The 20356-nt window shown below is 35.0% G+C and overlaps 1 pseudogene; it reads right to left on the reverse strand.

Moving 5' to 3' along the window:
* Window positions 1–1267: 1267 nt before the first annotated feature.
* Window positions 1268–5316, reverse strand: LOC137824693 (uncharacterized; annotated as a pseudogene).
* Window positions 5317–20356: the final 15040 nt, after the last annotated feature.

The following is a 20356-nucleotide window of genomic DNA, read 5'->3' on the forward strand; positions in this document are numbered from 1 at the left end:
AACACTTTTAAGGGGATTTTGTCTTAACTAGTAACATTTCAATATTTTCAATTGAAAAAACTTATAAAATATTAAAGTAATAAAAAATTTATAAGACAAGTAAGAACTAAATTTTAAATAACACATGTATTTAAACAAATTATAATATTTTATTTTTATGAACTAGAAGAAAAGTTGGAATTAGCTGCCAAAAAAGAGACGGTGAAGTAAAGGATATTATTAGCGTCTCGAAATCCTACACAATTGATACACAAAAGTAAATATTAATTATACTGTGAGCTAAAAAGACTTTAAACCCACACTAAAATCATAATATATATATATATATATATATATAATGATAAGGTAGTGTTCTCATAAGAGATACAAACTATGCATTTATTAAAATAAAAAATAAATATTAAGTTTAGTCAACACTAAATTTTTCAAAATTTAAGAATTAAATTAATAAATTATATTTTATTTGAATTAGTGTTTCTAAAGCCTACACAATGTTGAAGTGCACATTTATGTATGCTTAAGGGACACTATCTTATTTAATGTGATTTTTAAAAAAAAAAATACACAGTGCCAAATAAAACAAAACAAATAAAACTGTGTGTGCGTTCTTTTGTGCGTGTGTTCTTCACTCTCTCCTTCTCTTGTGCACGGTCTCCTGGTTCTCCTGTGCGCGTTCTTCATCTCTTATTCTCCTGTGCGTGGCTTCATCTCCTGTTCTCCTATGCCCATACTTCTTCATCTCCCGTTCTTCTACACATTAAATTTAGGATTATTCTCCGCGTGCGTTTAGTTTATGATTATTCTCTTTATGCGTTTTTCTCATGTGCATGTTCTTCCATTTATGTTCTTCCATTCTAACTGTAAGTATCTCGTATCCCTCCATTTTAGCTTGAGTCGATGAACTATAGACAAATACTATTACATAACAGTTGGAACCCCTACTATCACTATTAGAGTGAGTTAGAATTGGTCACTGCTATTGGAGGTGTTCTCGGTGAGGAGGCAGAGGCTTTTCGGAGGTGAAACTCTAAAGGTGATTTTCTTTAACTTGGCAATGTGTTTTGTTTTTTTAAAGGAAATGTTGCTTAACTATGTTTATTGTATTTTTGTGGTGAATGTTGTGGAATTTTTTTAGTTATTTTTTTATTTGAATGTTGTGGAAAATTCTGTGTTATGATATTCCCAACCATAAATTCTGTTGTTCTGGAAAATTCATTATGTCCTATAATGAATTGTTGTGATTGTAACTCTTTGTATTTAAGTGTTATTATGTGATGATTATAATTGTTTGTGACTCAAGAGTAGGGATGGGCCTTTTCACTATAAAGGGTTCTGGTTTTTCCTTAACAAAAGGAATTGGTTTAAGAATAGGAATTGGCTTAACAATGGAACTAGTTTTGGTATAGGCTTATATACTTTTTGACCGGAACTGGCTTCACAACAAGAATTATTTTTGGAATTGGCTTAACAACGGACATAGGTTTTGGGAAAAAACCTTTGAATTTTGCTTCTTCATTGGGAATTGGCTTTAGAATAGGCTTAACTATGGGAATTGGTTTTGATGTAGGCTTATAAACTAGAAAAGGAAAGGGTTTAACAGTAGGGATGGACTTGGAAACAGGTTTAACTATGGGAATTGGCTTTGGAATAGGTTTAAGAATATGGATTGGTTTTGGAAAAAATCCTTTGAATTTTGCTTCTTCATCATGTCCTTTAATACTTAATTTTGCAAAATCTTAATTTGAAACCTTCCCATATGTGTTCACTTCATTCCCTACATAAGAAATGAAGAAATATGCAAGTCAAAGACTCAGAAATATTTTCTGCTACCTTCTAAATATCATGTTGTTTTAATAAATGTAAGAAGGACTAACACAAAACATATGATGATATTTCTTAAACTATGATCCTAACAAAATTATTATAATGTCTGTGTTAGTAATAACATGAGCCACAAGCCTGTATTGAGTAACTCCTTTCTCATATTCTGATTATTTATAATACCTACTTTCAATCGGGACTAATATTGGTTAATATCCTCATTACATCTTTTAAAATATACTTCGAAATTTTAGATTTGGTTTAGGGATTATTATTATGTGGATGGTTCCAAATTTGACTTATGTTTACATAGGTCAATAGTGTTTAACATCGTTGTTGTTATGATGATAATGCATGGATGCTCTCTCCATTAAATGAGCCTCCCAATTTAGGTGCTTCTTTTGTTCGAGTGTTTTGAAGAAGAGAAATGTTGATTGTGAAAAAGGGTGATAGCAAGAAAAATACTAACGGTTGAATCTGTGTGTACTATAGTAGAGCATGAAAGAGATATATAACTCTATTCATTAGATCTTTTATAAAAGTATTATAATTGAACTTTCATATTGTTTGCATATTTAAATTTGGATTGCTTATTAAAAAATATTTCATGTGTTATACTTAAAATTTCAATTAAAATGCAAATTGATATTTGGATTGCCTGTTTCAAAATAAATTGAGATGTTATAATTGAAATTTGAATTGGAGGTTAAAAACTCACATGTGTATTAATTGAAATTGAGATTTTGATTGAGTGTTGGAAAATACTACAAGTCTTATAATTGAATTCACATATTTCAAAATTGAAAATTGGATAATTAAAAAGTGGATTGTAACTTTAATTATAAATTTTAATCAATTAGTAGGTGATATTAATTTAATAAAATATTTGTCTAAAAAATATATTTGGAATCAACTGAATGATTATAGAGAAAGAGAATGCTACAAAGATGGTCATTTTATTTATTACTTTGATATATGTGTGGGCTAAGCTGCCTCTAAATATTTTTTTTTTCATTATTCTGTTCATGTAGTGTCTCCATATGTGACGCTAAGTTTAATTATTTAATTTTATATTCATTATAGCGTCCCACAAAGTGACACTAACTTTATTTTTGTCTATCGAATGAGTCATGTTACTTGGTCTTAGTGACCGAACGACTAGTCAAAATATATTTAAAATAGTTATAATAAATGACAGTAAGGTAGTTGTGGAAACTTCTAAAGAATCAAGTCCACATCCCATCAAATTTGGGTAATGTCCCAAGAAATCAGGATAACCATCCAATAAATCATCTAACGCTGATACATGTTAGATTCGACTCATCATTCTGATGGCCCATGACTCAATGCTATAAATAAACCCTCTACAATGAAGTAATGTACGCTTATCATTTTTTACTATACACTCTGAACACAAAGTACTTACTTGATCGTTAGAGTACCTTTTGCAGGTCAACCTAAGATCGAGCACTGCAAATTAAGGAATGAGTCTTGAAGTCTGAAGGAGTGATTCTAAGGAGCAAGGAAACAATCGAGTGATCAAAACCTACGACAATTGTTTTAGTCAGTCTCAAGTACTATCTAGGCCCACTTTGTCTATACAAATACAATTGGCACCCACTGTCGGGCCGAGATACAATTACAAGCAACAATGGTTTCAACAAGACACGCTGCGAACAACGACTAAATTCTTGAAAACCAGATCGTTATGTTTCAACCTCTAGAAAAGCATATGGAAGAGATACGCTAGAAAAGCAGAAAAGACCGCCAAAAGAATGAAGAGGAGGTGTGCCTCCTCAAAGAAAAAAAATGAAGAGTTGGGGCGAAAACTAACCGGATCCGTGCGTAGGCAACAGAGACAATCTTCTCCGAGTGAACATACCCAAAATCAGGAAAAGATGGTCACTGTCCAAACTTAGACTCATCAGTCATCTATGTTGATCAAGAGTGATCAAGTGCTTTGAAGAATCCAAATCCAAGATGTTTGATGCAAGGCTGGTGTTGCTGCTGTGTTTTGGGAGGGATCTGGGTAGAATAGAATGTGATCCACTCCTTTATTGAATCTAAAACTGATGTGATTTAAAACCTTTTAGAAAATAAAGTGTTTTTCCAACTAAGTGAAAACAACCTGTTGTTTTGTCGAATCAACCGGTTGTTTTACTCTTAGGAGTTTGGAAAAGGTTGAAAACTGTTTTTGTTTGGTTGACTTAACTGTCAAACCAAACAATCAGTTGTTTTGTGGTTTCAATTGATTGTTTCTTTGAAAAATCCTAACGGAATTCTGTTTGGTTGTTGAATGTGCTTTAAATGATTTTCAACTGAATACGCTCCTTCATTAATTGTTTTGACCAATCTTTGGAAAATATAAATGGTTTGTTTATGTTTTCAAACAAGGAAGAGAAACAAATTTGAGTTTTTCAGTTGTGACAAAGTTGATTTTAATATTTGAACATTCACATCAAGCTTTAGGTTTTTCAAAGAGAGCGGAATAGGATTCCAATTGTATTGATTTCAGTTTGTACTGTGAACAAGTCTAATCCCTTCTCAACCTACTGTATTTCTGGTGTTGTGTTGCCAATGAGTGTTGTGTGCTCTTGAGGTGGTCAAGATCAATACTCTTGGTGTGGTTTTCCAAAGGGAGTGTGTTTCTTGAAGGGTTCAAGGTCACTACTTTGGTGGTTTGTGTGTTGTAATTTGGTTTGATTACTTAGTGGATTACCCAATGGTTTTCTGGGGACTGGATGTAGCTCTTGGCTTAAGAGTGAACCAGTATAAACTGTTGGTGTATCTCTCTCTTACTCTAAACTCTTTTAAATTATGTTTTAAGCTTTACTGGTATAAACAACCGATTGTTTCGAAGAAACAACCGATTGTTTTTCTGTTGCTTTGCTGTTTTAGTGCTTATATTCTTGGCTAACTTGATTCCTGTTCTGGATTCATACAAAGAATTTTATTAAACCTTGAAAAGCTTTCAAAAACCTTTCTTAAACAATTCACACCCCCTCTCCTTTAAGGCCATATATTCTAACAATCTAGACATCATACTGAACTTATTCATGTCATTGAGGAGGACGATGACCTGAAGGGACATGCCTTCACTAACGAAATCATGGAACCACAACTCCCTCCTAAAGGGAAGGGATTGAACATCAAGCTCTATGATGGCACCACAAATCCGAATGAACACATGAATGTCTACAAAATGCAAATGAATTTCTACACCATAGATAAATCAGAATGGTGTAAGGTTTTCCCTACCTCTTTGGAAGAAGGAGCACTTAGTTAGTTTATTCAACTCCCGTCCGACTCGGTCGATAACTTTAAAACTTTGTCAGCCAAGTTTGGCATTCAGTTTGCAACTAGCCGACCACACCACATAACATTTATAGCTCTTGTCAACATAAGACAAGAGAAGGGAGAACCTCTATGGGTGTTCATGGAAAGATTTAGCAAATTGTCCAAAAGCATCAGAAATATCATCCCAAAGGTAGCCATGCATAATTTGACCTCGTCTCTCTTACCCGATCAGTTATTTGATAGTCTAATAAAAAAACTAGCAAAAAAACTTAATTTAACTGAGAAACTGGGCGGCTAAATTCATGCAACTTGAAGAATTGTGTTGTTATCACAAGAATGCTCGAGTAGATGCTGAAGGAGACAAGGGAAAGCATAAAAACTACGGTAGTAGATATGTGCCTGGTCAGTTTGAAAGATTCAAGGAGAACTGAGGTCCTCGGTTCCATACTTATACCCCATTAAATGATGATTGGGAAAAAATCATGGACGAAGTGTTGAATGCCGACTTGATCTCTACACTAAAATAGTTACAAAGTCCTAGGGATGCAGATATGTGTAAACAATGTCGTTACAATTGTAATTTGTCACAATACCGAGGAGTGCCAAACACTAAAGGAGAAAATTGAAGAACTCATCCTATCTAGTCACTTACGTAGATTCATCCAAACGACAAGCTGGAACTCACATAGATCTCTACAAAGGGAATGATATCCCTCTAGGGAGGAACGAAAGGAGCCATATCCTCGACACGGTCACGACATTGACTAATCATGTCACCCAAAGGACGATCGACGTCCTTCAAAACAATAACGATAGAGTGAAAGCCCCAAGCGGAGGATTTCAAGTTTTGTCCGCAAGAAACTTTTATGGCCATTGAGTCAGTCAACTCAACAACAGTAAGAGATCGACCGAGGATTCCACTAATACTTTTTACAGGTGATGATTTCACCACTATTAATCCAACCCAAAATGACCCTATGGTCATAACGGTTGAAATCGACAAGTTTTCCCTCACCAAATTCTTCGTAGACCAAGGCAGCTCGGTCGATATTCTGTATTGGAAAACCTTCAAGAAAATTAGGATTCGAGAGTTAGAAATTTAGCCATATGATGACCAGATAGTAGGTTTTTCTGGTGAACAAGTGAACAAGTGGACATGCGTGGATATATTGATTTATATACCACGTTCGGTGAGGGAAAATACCTCTGCAGAACCATTAGGGTTAGTATCTCCTTGTCAATGCCAATACTTCATATAACATTTTGCTCGGACGGTGGTCCATCAATCGTCTTAGAGCAATAGTATCAACTCCACATCTTGCCATGAAGTTTCCATCGGCTTCAGGTGACATAGTCACCGTTCATGTCGACCAAAAGGTAGCACGAGAATGCTACATTGCAAGTTTTAAATTTGAACCAACCAATCAACTACGTTACAGAGTATCACCACGTGGACAGTCTCGGGAACATAGAGAGGACAGTCACCAAGGTTAAAAATGTCGACCAGAGATCGCTCTCGAGAACCAGGATCTCTCTAAAGGGAACATATGGTTGCATTGGTACATCTTGATCCCAACTAAATGATGCTCGTATTGAGCCTAGCGAGGAACTTCGCCCATTACCCCTACGTGATGAAGATCATACAACACACACCTTGAACCCTACCAACAACAAATTAGTAAGTCAAACACTTACTAAAATGTTGATTTGTCAGGGATAAGTCTAGATGTTATTACACATTGCCTTTCAGTGTATAAAGAGGCACGACCAGTCGCTCAGAAGAAAAGGAAGATGGGTGAAGTGAAACGTAATGCAACACACAAGGAAGCTGACAAGTTGTAAAAGTCGACTTCATTAAAAAAGCACAGTACACCACATGGTTGGAAAATGTGGTCATGGTTAAAAAATCTAATGGTAAGTGGAGGATGTGCATATATTAGACCAATCTCAACAAAGCTTGTCCGAAAGATGCCTACCCTTTGCCAAGCATCGACTGCCAATAAACAGGGCGGCCAATCATCATGTTTTGAATTTCTAGATGCATACTCTGGATATAACCAAATCCATATGCAGCCAAGGGACAAGGAGAAAACAACTTTCATGACTGACTGCAATAACTTCTACTACGAAGTCATGTTGTTCGGCTTAAAGAACGATGGTGAAACCTACCAGAGACTAATTGATCAGATTTTCAAAGGAATGCTCGACCGAAATGTCGAAGTATATGTTGACGACATAGTGGTTAAGTCTGATTTATGTCTACAATACATTCAAGTTCTCAAAGAAGTTTTCAAAGCTCTCAGAGATCATGGTATGTGGCTTAACCTCAACAAGTGTGCGTTCGGGCTAGAAGGTGGAAAATTTCTAGGCTTTATGCACCCATCGTGGCATCGAAGCGAATCCAGAAAAGTGTAGGGCTATCACTAAAATGAGAAGCTTTGAGAATACAAAAGAAATTAAGAAGCTTATCGGTCGGCTAACCGTCCTATCCAGATTTGTGCCAAAATTGGCAGAAAAGACTAGGCTTATCGTCCAATTATTGAGAAAAGCGGCAAAATTCCAATGGACACCTAAGTGTGAAAAAATCTTTCTCCACTTAAAAGAATTCTTTGCAGCCCTTCCGGTGATACAAAAATCGAACGACCAACGACCAATTATAGTATATCTTGCGGTCTCGGAAGAAGCAGTCAGTGCAACCTTAGTACAAGAAATTGAAAAAGAGAAACGATCGGTCTATTTCATTAGCTGAGTCCTACACTGTGCAAAAGTCTGCTATCAAATGATTTAAAAGGTGAACCTGACACTTATTATCACTGCGAGAAGGATGCGAATGTATTTCCTAACCATATTATAGTACAGGCCGACTATCCTATTATGAAGATCCTAACTAAACTTGATTTGGTCGAACGAATGATTAGATGGGTCGTTGAATTATCTGAATTTCACATACAATACCAACCAAGGGGGGCAATCAAGTCCAAAACCTTAGCCGATTTCATGACTGAACTCAGCCCTATACTAAATAAAGATGAAGATCTTCAATGTACCTTACATGTGGATTCTTTCTTGAAGGCCTGGGCATCTTTCTCCTTGAACAATCATTGAAGTTTGACTTCAAAACGTCAAATAATAAAGCATAGTATGAGGCCACCTTGGTTGGGCTTACTTTAGCACATGACATGGAAGCCCAACAACTAATCTATAGGAGTGATTCTCAACTAGTATTCAAACCGATTAAAGTAGATTTTGAGGTGAAAAAGTCTTTACTGCAAATATAAAAAATAATTAAATAAAGAGAGAGAAAGTAAAAGTGACTCTCACCCGTAAGGGTGGTCATGGATTGGATTTTGGGTAATCCAATCCAAATCCAGTCCAAATCGAAATATTTGGATCAGATTTATAATCCAAATCCATATTTTTAATAAAAACAATTTGGATATCCAAATCCACATATTTGGATTGGATTTTAAATAAAAATCCATATTTTTATAAAAAAAATGTATTTTAAATCAAAATTCATGTTTTCTTAAAAAATTAACATAATATTAATATAATAATATGTAAAAAAGTCATAATATTATATAAATATTAAAAAAATATAATAAAGTTATAATTTAATAAAACTAAAAAATTAAAAATAACATATTATATAAATTCTTAACATTAAAATATACCTACCTATAATACTTTAGTTAAACTTTGAAAATATTATATCTATTTATTATGTAAAAAATATTGGAACAAATAAAATTATAAATAACATGTATAAAACTTGATTGCATAATAATGTGTGTGTGAGAGAGTAAATAAAATTCAAAAAAAAGTGAACAAGAGGTGCAGGAGATTCAGAGAGAGGTGGAACCAAGAGAGAGAAACTAAAATTTTAAAAAGTGAATAAGAGGGGCAGAAGAGAGAGAAATAGAGAGAGAGAGAAGACCACAAATGAGAAAAAATTATAGAAAGATGGTTTGGATAGAGGTAATAGAGAGAGATTAATTTCCAAAATTTGGATTGAAAATTTGGATTTTCTAATTTTTAAGATCTTTATAAACAAAATGGAGATCTGCTATGAAAATATAATAAAATGTGGATCAAACTAAAAACTGGACTTAAATAAATGGATTTTTAATGGATTAGAGCAATACAAAAATTGAGCAATTTAATAAAAGTGAATTTTTTGCCCAGCCCTAAAAAATACTATCACCTCGTTCGGAATCTGATGTTTAAATTCAATAATGTTCAAATCAAACACATTCGATGCGAGCATAATGCCAAAGCTGACATGCTTTCAAGGTTGGCCACTACCAAAAAGAAAGGGCTTCATCGTTCAGTCATCTATGTAATTCTCAAGAATCCTATCGTCAACATGGATGAGTGTATGACCATTGTTGAAAAAGAGACATGGATGAAACCTATGAAATGCTTCTTGGAAAATGGTGAATGTGGAGCACAAGAAGACGAAACAATGGGGGCAATAGACAGCTCAGTTTGTCCTTGTTGGTTATGATCTCTATCGTCGAGGGACACTCAACCGTTATTAAAAAATGCATCCCAACAGATCAGGACGACTATGTCATGCATGAAATACATGAAGGCGTATGTGGAAGTCATTTAGAAGCACAAACTATGGCTACTAAAGTACTCAGGGCGGGATATTACTGGCTGACCATCCAGGGTGGTTGCACTGAGTTTGTGCACAAATGCTTGAAGGGCCAAGAATATGGCACCCTATCTCATCAGAAGCTCGAAAACCTACATTACATTCTCTCCCCATGGCCCGTTGCAAAGTAGGGAATGGACATCATTAGGCCCTTTAGCTAGGAAAAGGACACTGTAAGTTTCTCTTAGTTGGAATTGATTATTTCACTAAGTGGATAGAGGTCAAACCTTAGGCAACCATTACTGCACGAAATGTTCAAAATTTCGTATGGAAGAATATCATATGTTGTTTTGGTATACCACACGTTATTATCACTAATAACGGTTGACAATTCATCAATCGCAGATTAACAGAATTTTAAGAAAAACTTCACATCAAGCACATCACCAATTCGGTGGAACATCCCAAACCAATGGGCAAGTCGAAGTTGCAAATAAAGTATGAATTAAAGAAAAGGCTCGGTATAGAGAAGGGTAAGTGGACCGAAGAACTCATCGAAGTTCTATGGGTTTATCGTTGTACACCTCAGACTACTACTCAGGAAACTCCATATAGTCTGACGTACAGTACTGAAGCTATGATCCCAGAAGAAGTTGGGGATCCTTCTCTACGACGTCAACTATTTGATATTAACATAAGTCAAGAGAGCTTATCGATCGGACTCGACCTAGTCAATGAATTTAAAGACAAGAGCAGAATATTCTGAGTAGGAAGCCTATTCAAAAGCTGATCGAACAGGTGAAAGACTTTTTATCCTAAGGGGTCATCGAAGACCTCGACCATGAACTATAATGCGTAAACGACTGAGTCCAATGAAATGGAGATTTAGGTTTTCCCTTAGAATCATAAAAATCGGGCTTACCATCTGGCTTAACAAAAAACTTGAAATACCTCTCCTTGAAGTTCTCGTAGGAAGAGGTAAAAAGGGTAAATAGAATACCACAAGGAAGGCTTGTCAAAGATAGCCAACCCACAATATGAGTCGACCGATAATTATAATAGAAGGGAAAAGATTGAGGGGACAACCTCAACCGAAAGGCATCACAAATAAGCGTAAAGGTATATAGCGACCCAAGAATTTGGATGAAGTTGGGTAGGATAACCATTGAGGACCCTATGGACCCCCATTGTAAAATCATCGAAGGGAAGATTTATGGGTAAATTGTTAAAAAGACAACTATAAACAAAGAAAAAGTCCTAAAGACCATTTTCCAGACCGTGACAGACTCAGTCGGTATGGTTAAAACTACCGACTACAACCGCATCTGATGGGGAGTCAGGTTTTAATATATAAACTTTAGATAGAAATCCATCTAAAGCGGAAGGACCCCTAAAACAAGTAGGGATATCAAGGACACGTGGATCAACCCACTCATAATCTGGATAACAATGTGATCGGCGCACGGTCGACCGCCTGGATATAACAACCCACATCCCTCACCTCATAAGGTTCAGAATGTGTACGCTCAAAAGAAGAAGAACACGAAGGAAGACTAGTAGACCAAGAAAAGGTAGCCATTACTAACCTCTTGAAGCACAAACATAGAAAAGGAAATTGGAAAGCATTCGGCACTAGGACAACTCTTTATAACTCAGAAGCACTAAAGTAGAAGAAAACGTAATTATGTTTAAAAGACACCTTTATTTATAGATTTGGAAAAAAAGAAAAACTGAAGCATCAGTCCATCAACACCGTTATATTCACCTCCAATCAAAGGGGTACAATGCTCGACATTCGAAACGACACGACCTGCCAACCGTTAGATCTCTTTGATAAAAAAGTGCAAAACTCGAATGACGCGTTTTCATGTCTATGACATAACATTTAATGTGTCAACATCACTTCTCATATCAAGGTACCCAACAGTCACATCTAAACTCTTCTTAAGCACATGTTCATTGAGCTTGGGGTAATATAAAAAATAATTAAGAGAAAAGTGTAAAAGAATAATTAAGATTTATTAATTAATTGTTAGTATAAATGATATAGACAAATTACTTTAAGAACTTTATAATTTGTTTTATTCACAGAAAAATTATATGAAATGTAAAGCTTTTTCATGTTCTCATATTGTTTAATATTGTTATTGTGCTTGTTCTAGTGTACTTCAAGTGGTGATTATGGATATTTGTATGTGTTGGTAATTGTATTTCGCCTAAATATTGCATGTTTTACTAATCATCATTATATGTTTGAGGAGTAGTACTTTCACTACAAGAAAAAGTCATATTTACATCGGTCAAAATTGGACGCAAAGTAATGAAAATCAACGATGGAAAATGGACGCACTTTGCATAGACCAAGTCGACGCAAAACGGATGCAATTTGCGTGGGCCAAGCCGACATAAAAATAATAACAAAAAACTATGTGTGGGTTAAGCCGATGTATAAAAGCTGGAAAAAAATTGCAATGGCCACATGACACTCTTTTAGTGAGCGAGAATAATTTTATGAATTAGATAACTAAGTCAATAATTAACTTCTTATCTCACATATAATAAAAGAAATAGCCAACATATTTCACTAACAAACTTTATATCGAGTCGCCCAATTTTAAACTAACCTGGTTCAAGCTATGATTTTAACAGATTTTATCTAAAAAATTGATTAAACCAAAATAGCTCATTCAACAATCCAAACTAAAACTTCAATTTGAATTTACCATTCAAAAATCCAAAACCAAAGTACATATAAATCGAAGAGGGAGCTTCGTCGTATACAATAAATGGAGCTGAAATAAAAAAAAGAAAAAAAATAAGTTGTTCGTTTATTGTTGCAAGATCAATTGAAGAGAAAGATGGAAGCTGAAAGGGAAACAAACATGTCGCAGAGAGGAAGTAGCGGAGCGGAGGGAGCGACCAAGGAAGGTGGTGGTGTAGAGAGGAAGCGGTCGAGAGAGTGAGCTATGAGAGGAAGCAACAAAGAGAGAGAGTTGCACAGAGATAAAAATTAGGTTGAGATTTGGGAGAAACTGACCGAGGGGAGACAAAGTTAGCATTTATTAATAATTTTGCGTAAACTCAGACCGACACAAAACAACGTGCCTGACATATAACTTGCATCGGTCAAACTAACGCATGTCCTACAACGACTATAGCGTCCGCTAAGACAACATATACCTCTAATTTTATTTAATTTATCAACTAAAATTACATAATAAATATAATTTAATAACGAGAATTTTCAAAGTAATTAATTTCTTTCTGTATGTGTCGGTCAAGCCATACAACAAGCATAATTTGCATCGGTTAAGCCGACGCAAAACGGACACAAAAGTAATGACGAAAAACTTTGCGTGAGCTAGGCCAACACAATCTCTTTTTTCTCTCTCTCTTTCACCTTCTTTTCGCTTTGTCAGGTGTCGAGCCAGCCCAGACAACTTTTCTTTTGCATTTGCCTATTATGGGTTTGGTCGACACAATTTGCGTCCTCCTCTTGGCCGATGACACTCTTACGTGTTGATCAAGAGTGATCAAATGCTTTGAAGAATCCAAATCAAAGGTGTTTGATGAAAGGCTAGTGTTGTTGCTGTGTGTGGGTGGGATTTGGGTAGATTAAAGTGTGATCCACTCTTTTGTTGAATCTAAAACATATGTGAATTAAAACCTTTTTGAAATTATATGTTTTTCCAACTAAGTGAAAAACAACCTGTTGTTTTGTCGAATCAATCGGTTGTTTTGTTCTTAGATGTTTTGAAAAAGGTTGAAAGTTGTTTGACTTGGTTAACTAAACTGTCAAACCAAATCAATCGGTTGTTTCGTGGTTTCAACCGATTGTTTCTTTGAAAATCCTAACAAAATTTTGTTTTTGATTGGTGAATTTGTTTTAAATGATTTCTAACTGAATACACTCCTTCATTAAATATTTTGGCAAATATTTTGAAAATATAAATAGTTTGTTATATGTTTCTAAAGAGTAAGAAACAGTTTTGAGAAATTCAGTTTGACATATTTGATCTCAAGTTTCCAAGATTCACATCAAGCTTTGGATTTTGAAGAGAGAGTGGAATAGGATTGCAATTGTATTCTTTTCATATTGTTCTTTGATCAGGTGTAATCCTTTCTCAATCTTCTGTATTTCTGTTGTTGCATTGCCAAGGAGTGTTGTGTGTCCTTGAGGTGTTCATGATCAACACTCTTGGTTTGGTTTGCCAAAGGTAGTGTGTTTCTTGAGGGGTTCAAGGTCACTACTTTGGTGTGTGGTGTTTTGTAATCTGGTTTGATTGCTCATACCCAGTGGTTTTGGGGAACTAGATGTAGCTCTTGGTGTAAGAGTGAACCAGTATAAACTATTTGTGTGCATTTCTCTTTCTCTTAACTCCTTTAAATTCTATTTTTAAGTTGTTTAAGTTTTAATTGGTATAAACAACCGATTGATTTGAAGAAACAACCGATTGTTTTTCTGTGTTTTGCTTTAAAACAGTTTGTGTTCTTAGCTAACTTGATTCCTCTTCTGGATTTCTACACAGAATTTCATTGAACCTTCTAAAGTTTTTGAAAATCTCTTATAAACAATTCACCCCCCTATTGTTTAAGGCCATATATTCTAACAATTGGTATCAGAGGTAAGTTCTTGTAGTTACTCAAGTTTTCGATCCTAAATCTTTTTTTATGGTTGAAGAACTACTTTTTGGGGAGGGTGCCTCAATTAACAGGCCATCTTTGTTTTGTGGTTTGAACTATTAGTTTTGGAAGGTTAGAATGAAATTCTTTGTTGAATCTTTAGATAGAGGAATATGGGATGCTATTGAAAATGACCCTTTTAAGCTTGGAAAGGATGATGTTTTTATTGAAAAACCTTGGTCCCAATGAATTGATCATGAAAATAAAAGGGCAAGGTTTGATTGCATTGCCCAAAATATTATCACCTCTGCCTTAAATTCTAAAGAGTTTTTCAGGGTCTCAAAATGTGAATCTGCTAAAGAGATGTGGGATACACTTAAAGCAGCTCATGAGAGTATCAATGAAGCAAAGAAAGCAAGGACAAGAAGGAAAAGAAAGAAAAATAAAAAAGGAGTCAATATGTGTTTGATGACCAAAAAGGAAGATGATGTAAGTAGTGCAAGTTCTTGTACTTCTTTAAATACTGAAAACTATAGTCAATTACTTCAAACTTTTAAAGAAACTCATGAGGAAGCTAACCGATTGGCTCTCTTAAACAACTGATTGAAAGGGTTGAACAACTAGCATGAAAATAGAGTCAAGGCACTAGAAGAAGAGTTGGAGAATTCAAAACCCGATTTTGAAAATCTTGAAATGCTTTACAAAAACTCTTCTTGCAAGTGTGACTCTCTTGTTTGTGAAAATTGTGAATCTCTTGAAAAGAAGGTTCACAACCTTGTGAAAACTGTGGATAAACTTTCAAAGGGTAAATCCAACTTTGAGAATGTCTTGGCATCTCAAAATTGTGTTTTTGGAAAAGCATGATTAGGCTTTAATCCACAGAGCAAGAAGAATAAGTTTTCAAACTATTTTTCAAAAACTGCCAGAAAAACAAGCGATTGAAAATCGAAACAACCGGTTGTTACATGTTTTTATTGCATGAAGAGAGGTCACTCTATTAGATTCTGTAAAATTAAGAAATATTTTGTTCCTAAAGGTATTATGAGATGGATTCCCAAAGACTCTGAAGTTCCTAGTGATAAATGTAATGCAAAAGGACCCACTTTTGTAAGGGGACCAAATCTTGGTACTTGAATTTGTCTTTTGTAGGGAAATGTGATGGAAAGCATGCAACTGTGGTACCTGGACAGTGGTTATTCCAAACACATGACTGGAGATAAATCTAAGTTTGTGAACATCACTTTCAAACAAGAAGGGCATGTGACATATGGAGACAACAACAAAGAAAGAATTCTTGGAAGAGGCTCTATAAGAGACAAGAGCAACTTATTGATTCATGATATCTTGTATGTAGAAGGTCTAAAACACAACATGCTTAGCATTAGCCAACTGTGTGACAAGGGTTATCAAGTCATCTTCAAGCCAAATCCCGTGAGATTTCTCTGTAGGGATCTTCAAGACAAAGGAAGTAATGTTGATTGGTAAAAGAATCAACAATGTTTATCTCTTAGATATCTCTTCTTCTAGTTCCATTGGTTGTCTTCTTTCTAAGCATGATGAATCTTGGTTATGGCATAGAAGAATAACCCACATTCACATGAATCATTTGAACAAATTAATTTCAAAAGATCTTGTGATAGGGTTATCCAATCTCAAGTTTGAGAAGGACCACATATGTGAAACATATCAAAAGGGGAAACAAATCAAACATTCCTTCAAATTAAAGAATGTTGTTTCATCTTCAAAACCCTTTGAGTTGTTGCACATGGACTTGTTTGGTCCTTCTAGAATCATGAGTCTTGGTGGTAACTATTATGCTCTTGTTATTGTTGATGCTTTTTCTAGGTACATGGACACTCTTCTTGGAATCAAAGAGTGGTGCTTTCTGTGCCTTCAAAAATCTTGCTAGAAGACTACAAAACACAAAAAGCAATAACATTGGTTCTATAAGAACTGATCATGGAGGGGAATTTCAAAATGAGAAATTCAGCAAATTCTCTGAAAAGATGGGGATCCTGCACAACTTTTCTGCACCAAGAACTCCTCAATAGAATGAAGTAGTGGAAAGAAAGAACAAATCTCTTGAAGAATTAGCAAGAACCATGCTAAATGAATCCTCCCTACCCAAATATTTTTGGGTTGATGTTGTTAGCACCTCTTGTTATGTGATCCTAAGGTCAATCTTGAAGAAAACTCTTTATGAACTCTTCAATGGAAGGAAGCCAAACATTAGTCACCTAAAAGTGTTTGGATGCAACTGTTTTGTTCTGAATAAAGGGAAAGAAAATATGGGATAGTTTGGTGAAAAAGCTGACAATGGTATCTTTATTGGCTACTCCTCAAATAGTCATGCTTATAGGGTCTACAACAAGAGACTCGTGACTGTAGAAGAATCTGTTCATGTGGTATTTGATGAAGTTGATCACAAAGATATGAAATCCTCAAAGAACAACACTGAAGAGGATGAACAGAACATCATTATGTAAAAGTTGGAATCCTGTCCAAAAAAACAACCGATTGATTCGTCGAAACAATCGGTTGAAATTCTGCAGCAGGATGAGTTGCCTAAAGAATGGAGAATTCCAAGGGATTTGTCAGTGGAAAGCATCATTGGGAAGATAAAGGAAAATGTTTCTGCACGAAGTACTGTCTCAAACTTCTGCAGGCATACAACTTTTGTCTCTCAAGTTGAACCAAAGTCAATTGAAGAAGCACTTAATGATGAGAAATGAGTGGTTGCAATGCATGAAGAGCTGAATGAGTTTACTAGGAATGATGTATGGTTTCTTGTTCCCAAGTCAGATGAGATGAACATCATTGGATCTAAATGGGTTTTCAGAAACAAGTTAGATGAGGCTAGTGTGATTATTAGAAACAAGGCAAGACTAGTTTCCAAAGGTTAGAATCAAGAAGAAGGCATTGATTATGTTGAAACCTTTGCTCCAGTTGCAAGATTAGAAGTTGTAAGGTTGCTGCTGGCCTTTGCTTGTATGAGTGGATTCAAACTGTTTCAAATGGATGTTAAGAGTGCTTTCCTTAATGGAATCATCAATGAAGAAGTCTATGTTGAACAACCACCGGGCTTTGAAGATCATCAACATCCCAACCATGTATACAAGCTGAAAAAGGCCTTGTATGGGCTTAAGAAAGCTCCAAGACAGTGGTATGAGAGACTTAGTAATTTTCTTTTATCCAATGGCTATGAGAGAGGGATGATTGACAAGACTCTCTTTATTAAGAAGTCAAATTTTTAAATTATCTTAGTCCAAATCTATGTTGATGACATCATTTTTGGTTCAACCAAGGATAGTTTATGTGAAGAATATGTGGCTGCTATGCAAGGTGAGTTTGAAATGTCTATGATGGAGGAGATTTCATTCTTTCTTGAAATGTCTATGATGGAATTTTACTATGTCAATCAAAGTATTGCAAAGAAATTCTCAAGAAATTTGAAATGGAAAGTTGCAAAGAAGCTAGCACACCTATGCCATCAAGCTGTTATATGGATGCTAATGTGGCTAGAAAAGAGTAGATCAAACAAAATATAGAGGATTGATTGGTTCCTTACTCTATGTTACAGCAAGTAGACCAGATATCATGTTTGTCGTGTGTCTTTGTGCAAGATTCCAAGCAAATCCAAAGGAATTTCATCTCAAGGCTGCAAAAAGGATTCTAAACTATCTCAAAGGAACAACCAATGTTGGTTTATGGTATCATTCTCACTCTCCTATACACTTAATTGGATATTCTGATTCTGATTTTGTAGGGTGCAAGATGGACCGAAAAAGCACAAGTGGCACTTTTCATCTTCTTGGATAAAGTCTCATTTCTTGGTATAGCAAGAAACAAGCTTGTGTGGCTCTTTCCACTGCAGAAGCTGAATACATTGCTGCTGGAAGTTGTTGTGCACAAATTGTTTGGCTCAAATAGCAGCTAGAAGATTTTGGCTTAAAGATTAGCAAGGTTCCTTTGCTTTGTGACAATACAAGTGCTATAAATCTCACCAAAAATCAGATTCAACATTCAAGAACAAAGCACATTGAGATTCGTCATCACTTCATAAAGGATCATGTGAACAATGGAGATTGTGAGATGAAATTCATTGAAACAAAACTGCAACTTGCTGACATATTCACAAACCTTTGCCAAAAGATAGGTTTTTCTTTTTAAGAAATAACTTAGGCATTCTTGATTCTCAAACTCTTTCTTAAATTTGTTTTTCTTTCTTCCTAATTCTATTTATGAATACAAATAGGGGGAGAATATGGTTTATGTGTTGTCCTAAAACTGCTATAACCTGCTATAACTCTGATTTAAGTTTCTGCTGCATATGATGTCTGATTTGGTGCTGCAGTTTGGTGTATTTTGGCATAGTTCATGGCTGGTTTTTCTACTCTTGTGATTATGTAGAAAACTAGTTCATGTGTAATCATAACCTGCTGTTAGAGATGTTATGCATTGCATAGTTTTTGTTTTGCAGGTGTTGTTTCAGATTCAAACAAGATCAACACAAGTAACTAGAGATTTGTCTTCATCAAATATGGGGAGATTGTTGATCAAGAGTGATCAACTACTTTGAAGAATCCAAATCCAAGGTGTTTGATGAATGACTGGTGTTGTTGTTGTGTGTGGGTGGGATCAGGGTAGATTAAAGTGTGATTCACTCTTTTGTTGAATCTAAAACATGTGTGAATTAAAACCTTTTTGAAATTATATGTTTTTCCAACTAAGTGAAAAAAACCTGTTGTTTTGTCGAATCAACTGGTTGTTTTGTTCTTAGATGTTTTGAAAAAGGTTGAAAGTTGTTTGACTTGGTTGACTAAACTGTCAAACCAAATCAATTGGTTGTTTCGTGGTTTCAACCGATTGTTTCTTTGAAAAACCTAACAAAATTATGTTTTTGATTGGTGAATCTGTTTTAAATGATTTCTAACTTAATACGCTCCTTCATTAAATGTTTTGACCAATCTTTGGTAAATATAAATAGTTTGTTATATGTTTCTAAAGAGTAAGAAACAGTTTTGAGAAATTCAATTTGACATATCTGATCTCAAGTTTTCAAGATTCACATCAAGCTTTGGATTTTGAAGAGAGAGTGGAAAAAGATTGCAATTGTATTCTTTTCAGATTGTTCTTTGATCAAGTGTAATCCTTTCTCAATCTTTTGTATATGTGTTGTTGTATTGCCAATGAATGTTGTGTGTTCTTTGTTGATCTAGTGTGATCGCTTGCTTTGAAGAATCCAAATCTGTTATTGATGCAAAGGCTGGAGTTTTTGTTGTGTTTAGGATAGGATCTAGGTAGTTTTTTTGTGTGTAATCCACTCTTTGTTGAATCTAAAGCTAATGTGTTTTAAAACCTTTTTGAGTTTAAAGTGTTTTTTAAACTAAGTGAAAAACAACCTGTTGTTTTGTCGAAACAGCTGATCGTTTTACTCTTAGGTGTTTTTGAAAAGGTTGAAAACTGTTTTGGTTGGTTGACTTGCTATCAAACCAAAACAATCGATTGTTTCGTGATTTCAATTGATTGTTTGTTTGAAAATCCTAACAGAATTCTGTTTTGTTAGTTAAGTGTGCTTTAAATGATTTTCAACTAAATACGCTCCTATATTAAATGCTTTGTCCAATCTTTGAAAGCTATAAATAGTTTGTTTATGTTTTAGAACAAACAAGAAAAATAGATTTGAGTTTTTCAGTTGTGAAAGATTGTTTTCAAGTTTTTTGAACATTCACATAGCTTTGGTTTTCTCAAGAGAGAGTGGAGTAGGATTACATCTGTATTGATTTCAGATTGTTCTGTAAACAAGTGTAATTCGTTCTGAATACTTTGTTTATTTTGGTGTTGTTGCCAAGGAGTGTCGTGTGCTCTTGAGGTTGTCAAGATCAACATTCTTGGTGTGTGTTATGCCAAAGGAAGGGTGTTTATTGAAGGGTTCAAGGTCACTTCTTTGGTGGTTTTGTGTGTAATCTGTATTGATAGCTTAGTGAATTGCTCAGTGGCTTTTGGGGACTGGAT

The sequence above is a fragment of the Phaseolus vulgaris genome, chromosome 8 (assembly GCF_000499845.2).
Source record: "Phaseolus vulgaris cultivar G19833 chromosome 8, P. vulgaris v2.0, whole genome shotgun sequence".
In the NCBI taxonomy this organism is placed as follows: Eukaryota; Viridiplantae; Streptophyta; class Magnoliopsida; order Fabales; family Fabaceae; genus Phaseolus; species Phaseolus vulgaris.